The sequence below is a fragment of the Vulpes lagopus genome, chromosome 2 (assembly GCF_018345385.1).
Source record: "Vulpes lagopus strain Blue_001 chromosome 2, ASM1834538v1, whole genome shotgun sequence".
NCBI lineage: Eukaryota > Metazoa > Chordata > Mammalia > Carnivora > Canidae > Vulpes > Vulpes lagopus.
In genome coordinates, this window is record NC_054825.1 from 115655069 (window position 1) to 115672239 (window position 17171).

Consider the following 17171-nt stretch of genomic DNA (forward strand, 5'->3'; position numbering starts at 1 on the left):
ACATCCCAGATTCATGCTCGATTTCATCCTCTCCATCAGCATCCGCATCCAATCCATCAGTCAGTCTTATCCTATGGCTTGTGTCCTGAATCTGACTACTTGCCCAGTGTTGGCCACTGGCCACCCTGGTCCAGCTCACCTTCCTCTCTATCCTGAACTATGGGAACTGCCACCTTGCTGTCCCATTTCTACCACTCTACAACCCAGTCTCTGCACAGCAAGGTCTATACTAAAATGTACATTATATCTTGTCATTTCCCTGCTCAAACCCCTCCAATCTCTTCCCATGGATGTTAGAATAAAATTCAAATGCCTTATCATAGTTCTCCAGTCTCATGAGATCTGGATCCCACGAAGCTTTACAACTGCATTTTTTCTACCCTCTTCTCACTCACTGACCACACAGGTACCACGTCCTCCTCCCACGGACAGAGTAAGGCCTCGGTGATCATCGGCCTAGGATGCACACCCCCTCAATCAGCACAGCTCTGTTGCATCTCATTTGGTTTCAGTTCAGATGCTACCTCCCCAAAGGGCGTTAGCCTCACCTCGGGGCTCACTCTGCTTTTGTTTTTCTTCATGGCCTTCCTGCTATTTAAAATAACCTCTTAATGTATTTGTTTCATTACCATATTCCCCACTAGAGCACCCACTCTGTAAGACTGGAAGGAATATTAGATAGTTATTTTTGTTTGAAGCAACAGAAACTGGCTCTGAGCAGATTAAGGAGAAAGAGAATTCATTGAGAAGACTCTGACTCTTTGAGGTAGAATTTGAATAGTGTTTATATTCCTAGTACCACCTGAATATCTTTGAAAAACAAAACAAGGCATATAATCACCAACAAGCACTTAAAAAAATAAATAGAATTTTCAAAAATATTCAGTCCAGGGCCTGTGTGGCTCAGTTGGTTAAGCATCCAACTCTTGGTTTTGGCTCAGGTAATGATCTCAGGGTTGTGAGACTGAGCCCTGCACTGGGCTCTGTGATCAGCACAGAGTCTGCTTGGATTCTCTCCCTCTCCCTCTCCCTCTTCCTTGCCCTCTGCCTGTCCCCCTGCTTTCTCTCTCTCTTTCTCACTCTCTGCCTCTCTCAAATAAATAAAATAAAATAAAAATAAATAAATAAGGTTGTCGGAATCCACTCCTAGAGTTTCTGATTCAATAAGATCAAGCCCCAAGTTGGGCTATACTCAGTTCGGAGTCTGCTTTAGATTCTCTCTCTTTCTTTATCTCATTCTCTCTCTCTCTCTCTATCTCTCTCTCACATAAATAAATAAATGAAATATTAAAAAAAAATTTCAGTCCCTTCACAAATATATGGGGGAGGGAGGTAGTGACTTTGGACCTGGGAAGACTCATGGCCATTTATCTAAATATGGGCAAAAAAAGAATCTTTAGAGAAAGTAAAAAGTTCCTGTGTAAAAAATATGAAGTAAGACAACAATAATGAATCTTTTCTCTTAAATAAATTATTCAGCTAGAAAATTAGACACCGAAATAAAAGAAAATCAGAAAATTATTTATTTGGGGCCTGGTGGCAGTGGACTCTAAGCTTTGGTTTAATAAAACATGAACTCACCCTTGATATTGTAGGGGAAGAAAGAGTTTTTCTTGATTCCCTTATGAACCCTGACTGGGTGTGAAAATTAAACAGACAAAGACAGGTTAACAGGAGAAAAGTATGCAAATTTATTTAATATAAGTTTAAAAAAAATAAGTTTTATGTGACACAGGAGCCTCCTTAAAGAAATGAAGAGTCAAAAAAATGGTTATACCTGAGTGTTTTCATGCCAGGTTAGATGAAGAGTGGACAGTCATGGAGAAAAGGATAGAATAAATTAGGTATAAACTAAACGTAATAAGTGGGAGAAATTCAGTAAGGCCTGTTTATTTGGATCTTTTTCCCTCTATCTGAGAGACAAGGCTGCTCCTTTCTTCCACGTACAGCGAGGGCACTTCTCACGTGAGAGTCTTGCAAACTACTTCAGGGGGAAAGGGCAGGTGAAGGTCAGAGAGACTTTACTGCTTCTGACATTTTCTCACACTTCTTCAGCTTAAAATATTCAATATATCAAGGTGCCATATTTTGAGGTAACATGTTCTGAACCCTGTCAGTAACGAACTTGCAATTTATTTTCAAATAAAAAATGCAAAATTTAACTGAAATGATAAAGGTCTTTCCTGAACAGCATATGAAATTTCCTTATTTAATAATAGCTCTTTCCAGATGCTCTTGATATTCAACACAATATACTTTCTGGAAACAATAATGACTGAAACACAAAGAGTCTTTTGTGCTAAAGACCAATTATTACAGTCCTGCCATAAGAGGTTTGAGATCCAGTAGGCTGGGACTGAATCTTTTCCCTACGTGACAAAGTCTGGGAAAAACTCAAAGAAACAAGATTTCCTAGTTTTATGAACCAAATTTGATTACCTTCTAGCAGTGCTGATGAAAAGCAGTTAAAAGAGATGTCAGCTTGACTTTCATTATGAAATAAACACACCCTTTACATGGAAAACAAGATTCTGCAAAATAGTTAATAAACATTCAAAAATACAAATTTTGAAAAGCATTTTCATTGCCATATGATTCATCAGTTTTTACCCCCAGAGACTCTGGCATCGTGCCAGGAGATAATCATCTCCCAGAATAAAAGGAGAAGTAATGAATGTCATGAAAACAGGAATGCATGGAGATAAATAATGGGCAACCCATTCATCACTTCAAATATCCTTCATAATGTCCTCATGTTCTGACTTTGGGATCCTTCAAGAATTTTCAAAATTAGAATATCAAAGTGATGCTTCACTTTCCGTCATCTGAGATATAGGATGTGAATTGTTCAGAAGGAGTGAAACACTAAACACTTCATGTTAGTCAATAACTCCAGGCTTTCCCTCCTAAGATATTTTTCCAGAGAGCCTAGTAAGCAGCAAAGTTGGCTGATTCAGGTTTTGATTCCTCTCCCTTCTTCAGCTCACCCCTGACAGCTTCTAGATCCGGAAATGCACGCAGGCGGTCTGCAGTCAAGAGCTGTCTGTAATTTCCTCATCCTTTTCTGCCTCTTGAGAGAATACTTGAAGGAACACTTCATATAGCATATTAAGATATCAGATATTGCAATTTCCTCTGGGAAAAAAAAATGAATGTCGGTGCACATTATAGTCAATCTCCTTTAAGAGTTACTTCCAAGGTAAAGAAAAAATATGACCTGGGGACAGAGGAGAAACAGCCAGGTAACACTATGCCTAAAAGTCAAAAAGGGATTGGGCTCAAAATAATAGTGGTAGGTTGGCATTAAATTCTAAAATGCTTGAGATACTGAAAGAATTTCCTTCTGTGCATAAATATGAAGAACCTCTAAAATAAACAACCATAGAAATAAAAAGCTAACAGAAGTTTATTTTTAATGCTGTAAATAAAACAGGAATGGGAACCTTTAGAAAATAAGGACATAGGAGCTTTCCCTTCTGTTTTACCATGTAGGGAGTTGAGAATGAAAAGCCTCCACCGGGGATGAAGGCAGGATGAGCTACCAGCTTCCGAGGCTCTCTCCCTTCCTGGCAGTGGGGACCGTGGAGAGGGAGAAGAGCCACCTCCAGTAGCCACCAGACTACTGTTTGATCCCAAACAGCCGACACCAGCTCCAGGCAGTTCTCAGGCCAGCATAAATGCCAACAGACAGCATCCTGTGCTCACATGGAGGCCTGGGCCTGTGGGACCAAATGGTGTAGTAGTGAGGGGACTAGGAGCCCCTTTAAAAGATACATTCACCCATGACCTGTGAATGTGAACTTATTGGGAGAAAGGGTCTTTGCAGATGTAACTAAATGAAGAATCTTGAGATGCAGTTATCCTGGGCTACCCAAGTAGGCCTTACATCCAATGATGAATGTCCTCACAGGAGACAGAAGAGGAGAGGGCAAAGGAGAGGACCACGTGAAAGTGGAGTCTCCGGCTGGAGTCACAGCCACAGCCATCTTTGTAAAGATGGCATGTAAGTTCCTAGAAGTTCAGGCCTAAGTTTATATTTGGTAGGATTGTCCGGTCAGCTTCACAAATTAAGACCAACTAGCACAGATGCTATGATTTTCAGAGGAGGAGAAGATACTTTTTTCTTTACCCGTCTATGTTCTTGACTGGGACCCCTGTCACAAAAGATTAACAAGAGAAAAAAACATACAAATGTATTTAATATAAATTTTACATGACACAGAAACCTTCAAAAGGAAATAAAGACCCAAAGAAACAGCTCAAGCTGAGTATTTTTAATGTTGGGTTTCATGATAAGTGAAGGGTATTTCTCACATGAGGGTTGTGTGACTTGCTTCAGGCGAAGGTCACAAAGCACTTCCTGCACAAGCCATTTCTCAAATTCCTTCAGCTTGAAATATCCACTATGCTAAGGTGCCATATTTTGTGGATAGCATGTCTCGAATGCCATCAGAGTCTTCAGATGCTTGGTTTCTAGTCCAGGATTTTCTACTTGATTAGTAAACTCAAGCTAAGTGTAATCTCCTGGAGGATAAGTTTCTGCCCCTGAAAGGTGTTCAAGGACCACTGTCAATGTGGACTCTGATTTTGATCATTTGTTCTGCCTCTATCAGCTCTACTAATGTGGGCCTCTCAAATTATATACAGAGTAGAAGATATCCAATTTTCTGAAGGTCCATAAATTAAAGACCTACTTTCTAACTAAATGTTCTATCTCAAATGTCCCTTGCCCTGTTATAAAGATTAGATTTCTCTGGCCTGTGTGGTATGACCGGCAAGAGTAGTTTGGTACAAACTCCTGGATCATGGCTGACCTCTGTATCACTTTCTGGAGAAGTTGGTCCAGACTAAAGTAACCTTTTCCTTAGTTTTTAGTCCACAAAGAAGAGTCAGTTGTGGCCTATAGCCTCAGGATTCTTTATTACAACCTGGCTCCTTTAAGCAAAAAAGGATTTATTGGGGGGAAAAATTAGGTAACTCAGAAGCCCAATAAGAAAGCTGGAGAAGTAGGCTTGTAAAATAGGGAAACCCCAAGATAAAGACATTGTCAGAAAGCAGCTACTGCTGTCATTGCTTCTCTGGCCCCTCGACTCAGCCGCCACTGGACACTGTCACCAGTTACAGACAATGCTGCTCACCACCAACACAACTCCGGAGAACAAAATCTTATGCTCCCTCCATCTACATACCACATACTTAGATTTAAAGTTTGATTTGCAGGGGGCAAGCGAGGCCTATCTGATGAGCCTCTTTGAAGACACCAACCTGTGTGCTGTTTGTGCCAAACCTGTAACAATTAAGCCAAAAGACATCCAGCTAGCAACGCCACATCAGTGGCAAACATGCTTAAGAATCCACTGTGATGGAAAAGATTGCATTCTTTAAAAAAAATTTATTTTCTTCCTGTTATTGGTAGTTCTCAACATTAGATATATTTTCTCCATGGAATCAAAAGGTACTTGAATATATGATTGCAAGTGGAAAAATAGGGAACAGAAATCAGCTATTGGCAGTTTTTCCATTTTCATATGTGTGCATTTTTAATATAAATGCAGGAACAGGGGCAGCCCTGGTGGCTCAGCAGTTTAGCGCTGCCTTCAGCCCAGGGCCTGATCTTGAAGACCCAGGATCGAGTCCCACGTCGGGCTCCCTGCATGGAGCCTGCTTCTCCCTCTCGCCTGTGTCTCTGTCTCTTCTCTCTCTCTCTTTCTCTCTCTCTCTCATGAATAAATAAATAAAATCTTTTAAAAAAAGAACTTAAAAAATGCAGGAACATAAAGCATTCATGTAAGTCAAAATGTTTCAGTGGACACATTTCAGCAGTTCAACTTTATAATAATTATAAATAAACCTGTTAAGTGTCTGGACAATGCCAGCATTTGAATTTTTTTAAGACAAGAAAATTTCTTGTTGATGGCAACTAAATGGTGTTTGTAGCATTTTTATCATACGATAGATTCCATCCACGCACTATACTTTTCTGAATTGTCCTACGTGCAAGTACATGTTTTTAATGTTGTCTGTCTTCTGTGCTGTTCCTGTAAGTTTGCTATTAAAATACATTAAACTATACAACATGAATTTAAAACATTAACATGTGAATGTACGCTTAGCCAAGTCATGTGCAAGGAAACAATGGAGCTCTCCAAACTCATGGATTTTCCAATGGTTCCTGTCACCCAACAGTACTCACACAGTGAGGGAGTTCCCCACACCTGAATTTCGACAGCCAAAAATCATAACAAATGGGCTAATCTTTATGTGTTCTATAGAGACTGGTCATTTCTGTCTTCTAGAACTTTAAATAGCACTTATATAGAGGCGCAGGTTGGAAGAAATAGATTAGATAAATACTTCCATTGAGTTATAAAACCATATGATCTGGTTCTCCTTTTAGCTTATGCTTAACATCACTTTAAAAAGAGTACATCAAAAAATAAAAAAATAAAAAAAAATAAAAAATAAAAAGAGTACATCACACCACTAGGCCTTCCCACTTCCATAAACAGAGCTGAGCAGTCTCTTAGGGCTTCACCATCACAAACTAAAGTCCTAAACAACACCTTCTTACTTTTCGCACGACTCAGACACAGGTAGACAATGTTAACATTTCTAAGACATATTTAGGTAAATAGATGGCAATCGTTGGGTTGTAGGCATTCAATCTGGGATGTTCCCTGATACTCCAGTGGTGTGAGGCCACCTTAACAACTGTGCATATCTACATTTTAGTTCACCTTACTTCATCCTAGGCCTTCTAAAACCTCTTTCTGGACTGGCCTGGCTAGTAAAGACCTGGGCACCAGAACCACACTTCTGTGTTTTTTTATTTTTTTATTTTATTTTTTAAATTTTATTTAAATTCGGTTAATTAGCACATAATTTTTATTTTATTTAAATTCAGTTAATTAGCATATAATGTATTATTGGTTTCAGAGGTAGAAGTGATTCATCAGTCTTATATAACAGCCAGTGCTCATTACATCACATGCCCTCCTTAATGCCCATCACCTAGTCACACCATCCTCCCACCTACCTCTCCTCCAGAGACCCTGAACTGGTTTCCTATGATGATTTGAATTCAATTAACCAGCATATAATGTATTAATAGTTTCATAGATAGAGTTTAGTGATTCATCAGTTGCATGTAACACCCAGTGCTCATTACATCAACTGCCCTCCTTAATGTCCATCCCCCAGGTACCCCATCCCCTCACACATGCCCCTCCAGTGACCCTCAGTTTGTTTCCCATGATTAAGAGTCTCTTATGATTTGTCTCCCTCTCTGATTTCATCTTGTTTTATTTTTTCCTCTCTTCCCCAATGATCCTCTGTTTTATTTCTTATATTCCACATGAATGAGATCATATAATAACTGTCTTTCTCTACTTGACTTATTTCACTTAGCATAACATCCTCTAGTTCCATCCATGTCATTGCAAATGGCAAGATTTCCTTTTTTTTTTTTTTTTTTTGTTGGCTGAGTAGTAATCCATGGAACCACACTATTTTTACTGAACTGATCTTTCAGGCTATATACATTAGTATTTCTTGAAGGTTATTAATAAGAGACAGTTCATAATGATTCATTACTGTATAGCTGTACTGTACATACTGTATAGGCTGTTGTATATTAAACCACACATATCGTCTCAATTACAGGCCAAAGGAGAACTTTCTGATCTCAGTGTCAAGAAAAGCTGTGTGCTCTGGAGCACCTATTTTTTTTTTTTTTTTGTTTATGTCACAGACAGGACACTCTAAATCTTGTAATTGTTTAAATTTCTCTGCTAACCTGGCTCTGGGTGGGTTAGAATAAAATTTGAAGCCTCTCTCTAATATGTTTATAGGACTCCAAGGCATGTGTTTTTCTGTACTAACCTCACGTGGCTCCACCTCATTCTCCTATCCTTAGGCAACCTGATAAATTTTCATTTATTTCAGCCTGCTGTATTATATATATTCTGTAATTCACTTTAGATCATTTTAGAAACAGAATGAAAATGGAAGGAGGGAAAGAAGGAAGAAAAGGAAAAAAGGAGGGAAGGAAGACAAGTAGACTGCCTTAAAATTCTTGACTGATTATATGTTCAGCTAAGTCACACCTAGAAGGTAAGTCCTCCAATGTGCAAACTATAACTTACTTATATATACACTCAAACTTATGGCTCTCAATTTGTAAGTTATTTTAGATAAAAATCTTATCACAACAGTATGACTAAATGTTACTAAATTGATACTTGAAAATGGTTAAAATGTTAAATGTTATGTTTATTTTACCACAATAAAATATCTTTAAAGCCATCTGTTAGGATTAGAAAAAAAGACTCTCTAGTTCTACTAAATCTGAAGCTTCTTAAAAGAAATAACTGTCTTATTTATCTTTGTGATAAATTGTAGGTCCCATCAGGGTCTACAATAATAAAATGCATACATCTGGTTTGATATGTTTCTTGAATTGCGTTTCGTGAAGATATAAGTAGACTTTACATGTAGGCAGTTGCTTATGGGTGTGATTTGGGATTCCTGAAGGTTCTGGTAAGTATCCCTCCATCATTTGTGCTAACTGAACTTCCTACCATTCCTTTGAGTTATGCCCATAGTAAAAGGCAAATATCTTATCCAAAAAAAGAGAAATATTTTTTGAATGCATAATTTTTAAAGCTATCTTCCTAAGAATGTGGCTCTGGGGAAGGGAGCTGCAAAACAGGTAAATTTGGGTTGAGGATAAAGTTAGGAAGAGAAATGAAGACAGACAAAAAGGGTAAATTCTAGAAGATAGCAAGCTTACAAGGTCTGGTAGGAGGGAGAATCCATATACCGTAGGGGAAAGCCATGAGCTTGTAAAGATTTTCTTTACATGTTTTAAAGCAATCTTTACACTTACTTGGGGTTCAAGCTCACAACCCCGAGATCCAGAGTCACACACTGCACCCACTGAGCCATCCAGGGGCTCCAAGCCATAAGCTTCTAGAAGCATAGTAAAAGCTTTCACAGTGTGACCCTGGGAGAAAAGGACATTCCAAAAAATGGGAGAGGAATGTTCTGAAATTCTGGAAAGTTTGTATCATGAATATAAAGACAAAGCTACTTTCTGCCCAGAGTAGCCTAGAATCACACAGATCATAGGATTCAGAGCCAGAAGAAATCTTAAATATCACTTAATCCCATACTCCTCTCCTAGAACTATGAAAGTAGAGATACACAGAGGAGTAGTTGGTGGCCTAACCAAGAGAAAACTCAAATCCCAAGTTGGTACCATTGCCACTGTACCCCATAACTTGCTTATCTTGAGTAGAAAATTTTTATTTCCTGACTTGTGCCTGATTATTTGATTCTAGCAGCTGGAACACCAATGATTTCTCAGAGCAATGGAGTGCTTAATGCACAGGAGGTTGTAAAAACCCATGATGATGGGTAGAATTCAAATTGCAAATTGCAGAAGGTGAAAATCCCACATTGACTCGGGAATAATATGTGTTAATCTTTCCCTGATGAAGGAGGATGATTTGTTTACATCTTAGAAAATACTTGGCAGCCCTTACTGCCATTTTGCCAAGAAAAATCTCCTTCCAACATTATTTCCACTTGGGCATTCATCATTCCAACCCCACAGGCTAAAAATATAAAGGCATCATGGGAGGGAGGAGTGGGAGAGGGGGCAAGCGTATGCCTTGCTGCGTATGCTACCATCTTATTAGCAACTCTGTCTCCCAGCATCCCAAACTGGTTTAAGCCACTTCACCAAATAGTCCCCTTGCCCAGCTTTGGTACTCATCTTACCTCTTATTGATCCTTTTCTGATCATTTTCTTCTTTCCTGCCTCCTGAAAGTGTTTTATGCGTCTCTCTAACCATCTGGTTCATTTTCACTAGGCAGAGTTGCCTCTCCCTTCTTCCTCTCTTTCTATTTCCCTCTTTGGGAAACACATTAAACAGTCACCGGTGAATCACATACACTCACTGTGTACATAGTTCTAGAATCAGAAATCCAAACTCAAGGTTATTCAGAAATACTGCTGCACTGGGGAATACTTCCAACCTAAACTCCTCTAAAGATCTGAAGTTGCAGATAATAAATTCACATGGAAATTACGACTGCTGTAAAATCTTTAGCTATAGATGTGTGTATAGCACTTACTATATTCCAAAAAAAACATTTGTACTGCTTTCAGTTATTAACTCACTTAATAATCATAACAATACGACAAGGCAGATACTATTATTATCCCCATTTCTCAGAAGAGGAAACCATTGCATAGAGATGTTGTATAACTTGCCAATGAACTTGGCCAGTAATTGGTGGAGCTGGTTATTCAGTTAGACACTTCAGCTCCAAAGTCTGTTCCATTAGCCCTTACCCTATGCCATTACCACACCTACGCAAGTAGGGGGAACCTGATGCTTTTCCTTGCTCAACTACACCAGCTCTAATCACATTCTAAACATTAGATTCCATTGCCTTGAGGATTTAGAAATAGACATTTGTTGGCAAATGAAGGGCACCTGGGTTGGCTCAGTGGTTGAGCATCTGCCTTTGGCTCAGGTCATGGATCCTGGGATCCTGGGATGGGGTTCACATCGGGCTTCCTGCGGGAAGTCTGCTTCTCCCTCTGCCTATGTCCCTACCTCTCTGTGTCTCTCATGAATAAATAATAATAAAATAAAATAAAATAAAATAAAATAAAATAAAATAAAATAAAATAAAATAAAAGAAAGAAATTAGTTGGCAAATGAGCATTCTCTGTATAGGTTAAATGACCAGTACCAACCCATCCCTAGGTGGGAGAGTGGTGTTTCATCCTTCTCTCCAAGGCCCCACTCTCTTAGCACTCACTCTCTTTTCCTTTCTCATGAGACAATTTATGGCCATCTCCAACACCAGTCCCCTGAGACTCTGAGTTTGAGAGAAGAGTGTCAACAACAAAAAAATAGTTAACAATTATCGGATGCTTCTTACATGGTAGGCACTAGCCTAATTATATATTATCTCATTAAATTCTCAAAATCATCCTACGAGGCAGGCATTTTTTATCCCCACTGGATAGATAGGAAAGAAGAGAAGACTATGTGACTTCTGAAGACCTTACTGCCTACTGGAGCTAAAGGCTGGCTCCAGTGTCTGGACTTCTATCCACTAGCCATTGCAACAGGGCTGCTGCAGGGAATCATATTGCCCCTCCCCACACCAGATCTGTCACACAGTCCCTGCCACTGTGTCCCAGGGCTGGAGAATAATGCAGGAACTCTTCCCCCAGAGTCATTCCATGAGTCCCTCTAATTGTCTGCTGCAGGTCATCTAATGCAGTGTGAGGGGAGCTTGGAAACGGCTAAGGATACTGTATTGAAAATGCAGCTCCTCCCTCCTTTGTGTCATTCACGCCACTCAGCATGTCTTGAGGCCCTAGGAGTCTATGATGAAAAGATTCAGGAAGTAGCTTCCTTACAGGTCATCCAAAATCCAACCCTCACTTTAGAAGCTAAGTGATGTTGTTGCCTCCCTCTCTCTCTGTCTCTTTCTCTCTCTCTTCTTTTTCCGTTTTGTGACTATATTTTTCTTTCCTTAATAAATCCAAATGCCTTAAACATATTTTCACCTTTAGGGGGATGTTAGCTGCAGTAAGTCCAAAAAAAAAAGGACTATCTCACTCTGTCACTACTTAAGGAATAAAATTTACAAATAAATTTTATGGAGGTAATCTCAATTGAATATTACACAGCCAATCCAAATAACCTAACATAGAATTAGCAGGGGACATGGTTCTTCTCTGAGCTGAAGAGATAGATTAGAAAGAGCTACAAGGGAGATTAGCTAGATTTACAGCCTCTGACAGCTCGCTAGCATATCTTGATATGCCTCGCCAAGAAAATGAGAGTATCGGGCTGGTTTTACATTTGTTGATATTATTTTACTCTTAGGCAAACTATCTAAATTGTACTCATTCCTTGATAGAGAAAGAGTGGGAGCAATATGATTGCCACTGAAACTTCCTTCACTGAAATTGAATTGATAACAGTGGGAAAATCTTCTTGGCTTGAATCTATCTATTATCACCCTATTACCTTCTGTCAATTGAGGATGTTAGGACATACCGTGGTGCCAAATCCTTCATGTTAAAGTTAACTCTTAGAAGGCAAGCAAAGCACTAGGCTAGAGATATTTCACTTACACTGTTCTAGTGCTTCCTACTTCTGCATATTGTGGTGAGATTTTCGCCCACAGGAACTTAGGATTTTAATAATGTGACAAAGAAAGAGAAACACCAAATGAATGGCCAGCTTGAATTCAAATTGAGTTGAGGGTGTTATGCTATATGTTGGCAAATTGAACTCCAATAAAAAAAATTTTTTTAAAAAGTGAGTTGATAAGAATGTCCGTGCTAAAGTTCAGCTTGAGGCCAATGTAGAGAGAAATAATTGTATTAAATATCCTATCTGGTGGGAAGTTGTTGGACAAAGTTATCTCGGGAGATCCTAAAAATACTGCTCAAAGAGAGAGAAAAATCGGTCCCAGCTGACAATGTCCCATGTGGTAGCAGTAGATATCATCCAAATATGGAGCAGTGCCTCTAGGATGAAAGTCAGTATCCCATCCATTACGAGTGTCAAATGCACAAGCCAGGGCAACACCACAACTGGAGATTTCTCAGGAAAGTTCAACACATCTTTTTCCTCACTGTGCCAATGTTTAGTCAATGGGAGTCACTGAAGTAATTTGGGTGATTTTTTTCACTGTAATAAAGTATACATAACATAAAATTTGCTATTTTAACCATTTTTAAAGATACAGTTCAGTGAATTCAGTGGCATTGAGAATATTCACAATGCTGGACAATCATCACCACTACTGATTTCTAGAATTTTTTCATCATCGCAAACAGAAACTCTGTACCCTCTAAACAACTCCCTATTTCCCCGACCGCATAACCCCTAGTAACCCCTATTCTACTTTGTCTCTATGAATTTGCCTATTGTAGGTACATCGTATAAGTAGATTCATACAATATTTGTCCTTTTGTGTCTGGCTTATTTCACGTAGCATAGTGTTGTCCAAGTTCCTCTATGTGGCAGCATGTGTCAGAATTTCATTCCTTTTTAAGGCTGAATAATAACCCATTATGGATGAATATACCACATTTTGTTTATCCAGTTCATCAGCTGATGGATATTTGTTTCCACCTTTTGGCCATTGGGAATAGTGTTGCTATAAACATTGGTGTAACCGCTGAAGCATTTTAAGCAAAGGAGTAACATGATCTGATTTCTATTTTAGGAAAATCACCCCTTATATCAGTCAGGGCGTAGTCAGAAAACAGAAATCACACCAGTTATACAATAAAGACGATACTCTGTGAAGAATTATTGACCAGGGAAATGAAAAGTCGGGGACAGAACAACACATTATCACAGGAGCAGAAACCGAGGAAAGGAGCTGTTACCCCTGTGGATCAGGTGTAGAGAGAGAGGCTGGGGTTGCTGAGATGAAAAGCTTTAGGAGAGTAGAGAAGGGGCCCCATGGGGTTGAAACTCAGAAACTCTCTTGAGAACTGAAGCTCTCTTGGTGGCAAGAGTGACCAGCTCAGCAGCTGGTTCTGATGCCCAGGAGCTCAGAGGGGAGGTTCCAGGGGCTGAAAGCCCAAACTCTGAGAAGAGGTTGCTGTTTGACCAGTGCTGATGTCTCTGGGCTTTGGTGGGGGACCCTCTGGTACCAGACCCCCTAACATTGAGGAGGGCTGCTGCTCAGCTAGTGTTGGTGTCTCCAAGTTCAGAGAAGAGGGCCCATGCGGCTGGGACTCCATGCTCCGCTGGGGGCATTGCTTGGCTGTTGCCAGTGTCTCTGAGGGAGCGTGATGAGACCAGTTCTGGGAGTGTTGGAAAGACTACAAACGGACTCAAGAGCTGCCGAGGGAATGAACTGGCACTGTGGGATGAAGAAGCAAGCCGGGGGAGTCATGCTGACAAAAACAGGAAGCTGCCAGGAAGGAGCAAATCCCTTCTCCCACCTCCAACCTTGGTGATTCTTCTGGTGCCCCCGTTGCCAGAGCCTGACAGGGATCCACCTAGCTGAGCAGAAATGTGGTTTGCAGGGGCCCAGTCCCAGGGTCACACGACAGAGTGTGGAAAAGATAATAATACTACAGTAGTCCTATAGCAATGGGGGAGGCAAGACTGAAGTCAGGAATAAAGTACACGTTGGGCATATTCTCAGTGGTAGACAGTCCTTAGAGGTGACCGGCTTAGTTTGCTCTCTACATTGGGAATGATCCCCAAAAGTATTGCCTGTATTATATAATTCCATCCACTGACCATAACCGATTTATACAGGGTGACCACCTAACCCAAGCTGAATTCTGAGTCTCTTTCTGATCTTTGAAATTTGGAAAAGATACACCTGAAATCTGGGATCAAAGATCTGAGTCTAGTAATCGATCTGCAGGCTCCTGCTACAGAGGTCACTAAACACTCACCTGTTCCTTCCCTTTCCGTGTTCCTGACTGTTCGGTTCCAACTTTGATTCCATAAGATAATTCAGAAACCTTCCAATAAATTCTCGCTGTTCCTTAAGCTAGCCAGAGCCACTTTCTGTCGCTCCGTATTTCCTCTAATGTCCCAGAGCTTACATTCCACGGGAGTTTGAGAAATCTAAACAACATCAACACTAGGGTTGCTAAGTGTTCAAAGACCAAGAATTCTTGGAGAGTGAGTGAACTGTGTGAGCACCGAGCAGAGAAGAAGCAGGAATGGGGTGAGGGGTGGGGTCAAATATTCCAGAAGGGAAGAGGTCGAAAGCCCACAGGCAAAAGAAAGCATAGCATGTTGGAGCAAATGAAAGCAGCCCAGAATGTTTCACAGAGAAGTAGGTAAAACAGGAGGACATGATTACAACAGCTCATTGATGAAGGCCTATTTCGTACCAGATTTATCTCATGCCAAGCCATCCTAGGTGGTACCTGATTCAGCCCTCGCAGTGACCCAATGAGGAGGTAATGTGGTTAGGAGACACCTCGCTCTGGGAAGATGGAGACAGATTACTAAATCATTCTTTGTCTGTTATAATAAAGATACTGTTTCCTGCCTGAGCCAAGTTCAGACAGATGTGCTCAGGGCCCATCTAAAAAGAGTTGGAATTCCCAAGCTCAGGGTTTGCCAGCCATTATTCAGACCCCCTGTTTGTGCAACATCTATCTGGCCTTGCACCCCCCGTCACCTGGGGGATCCTGGTGACAAGAGGACAAGAGGAAGTGATGCGGACATGAAGTCTACACCATCTGCTGTGCTGTGAGTGACAACATCCTTTTTCTCTGAGCAGAGCCTCCTGCCACTTAAGTGTGGCAGGCTGGTTTTCAAGCAGAGTGAAATTTCAGACCCTTCAGAACTCTTGACGAATGCGATCTCCTTCTTCTAGAGGGGAAATGGAGACTCAGAGAAGGTAAGTGCCTTACCCAAGCACCTAGCAAGAGAGCTAGAATATGGACACATGTGGATAAACTCCAGAGCCTTATAATCTTAACCACAAGGATGAAGCTGAAGAAGCAAGAGGGAACTAAATCACGCAGGACCTTGTGAGCCATGTTACAGAGTTTAAAATTTTATCAAATAAGTAATAAGCAGTCTATTCATTTGGGTAGGCTACCTACTGTGCCAGTTAGACCTCAAATATTTATATATACTTACACATAACAGAAAATTATTCCTTGCTCATATGATTATTTGAAGGAGAAGGTTCTGGTCAGTGGGCAGCTCCCTTATACATGGTGATTCAGGAACGCAGGCTCCTTCTGTCCTGTGGCTCCATCAACCCCAGGGTCTTCCTTGCTTCCAGCCAAAAGGGATGAGAAGAGAACATGACAAACCACGCTGACTTCTTCAAACCCATGGTCTGGAGATGACCTACATCATTTTTACTAACATTCCATTGGTAAGAGCTAACCACATGGTCACACCCAGAAACAAGGGAGCCTGTCAAACATAGTCCCTGTTTCCTAATGACAATCTCCATCCTATGGAAGGAGGCATGAACTTTGGAGCAGAGGCAGCCACTCAGAGATTTAAACAAGTGGTATAACAGGTCAGATTTACACTGCAGATCCCCGGCTGTAATATGGACGTTTGTTTAGAAGGGATAAGACAGGAGACAGGAAATAAGCCAGAGAAGCACCGTAGTAATATAGGCGAGGCGGATGGACTCCAACAGGCCAGAGAAAATTACAAGGAAGGAGGGAGGGAGGTAAACCCAGGAACCATTCAGAAATTAAATCCATCGGATGCTCTCCGTGTAAAGTACAGCCCTCCTCTGACCCAACCATGTATTTCTGGCCTATTTCCACTCTGTCCCTGACCCTATCTCTCTGTTTATATTCACTGCATAATAATAAATGTTAAAGGAGGCACGAGGAAAGAGATAAGACTAATATTTTTTTTAAAAAGAAAGAAAATTCAAAATGAACACTTTTATGCAGATTGACACACTCTCAGAGACACATGCCAGCCCCCAGGCTCTCCTCTCTCCACGGCCCCCCTGCAGGTGGAACAGCAAAGTAGGGTGCGGCAAATAATGTATTTGTGAAAAACTATTTGTGAATAATAATTATTTGTGAATAATCTTTGTTTGCCTAAGGAATACATTCTGTGGGTGGGTGTGTGAAAGGTTCTGTGTGCTAGGCTTTAGATTCACACATAAAGACTATCTATATAGACTACAAAGACTGCACACGGGTTTCCCAGGAAACTAACACTGAGATGGAGCTTGATGCACACAAAAGTTTATTTGGGGAGCTGTCCTTAAGAGGCATCTCCTATAGAGGCATGCAAAGCAACAGAGCCTCCATCAATCCTATAGGAAGGTCTGGAACTTGGATGATATATTAGGTTCTTCAGAGAAATAAAACCAATGAAGAACTGGCTCATACAATTATAAATCTGGGTGGTCCCACAGTCTGCAGTCTGGAAGCTGGAGACCCAGGAAAGCCCCCCAAATCAAATGCCAAGCTCTTCCAGAAACACCCACAGGCATACCTAAAAATAACCAGTTATCTGGGCTTCCCTTGGCCCAGTTGAGCTGAGGCAAAATTCAGGTAACCTCCTGATCTAGATTTTGGGTCCTTTTCCCACTCCCCTATGTCTATTTCCTTTTATAAGTGAATATTTAGTCTCCTTGGGTTCTATTTTTAA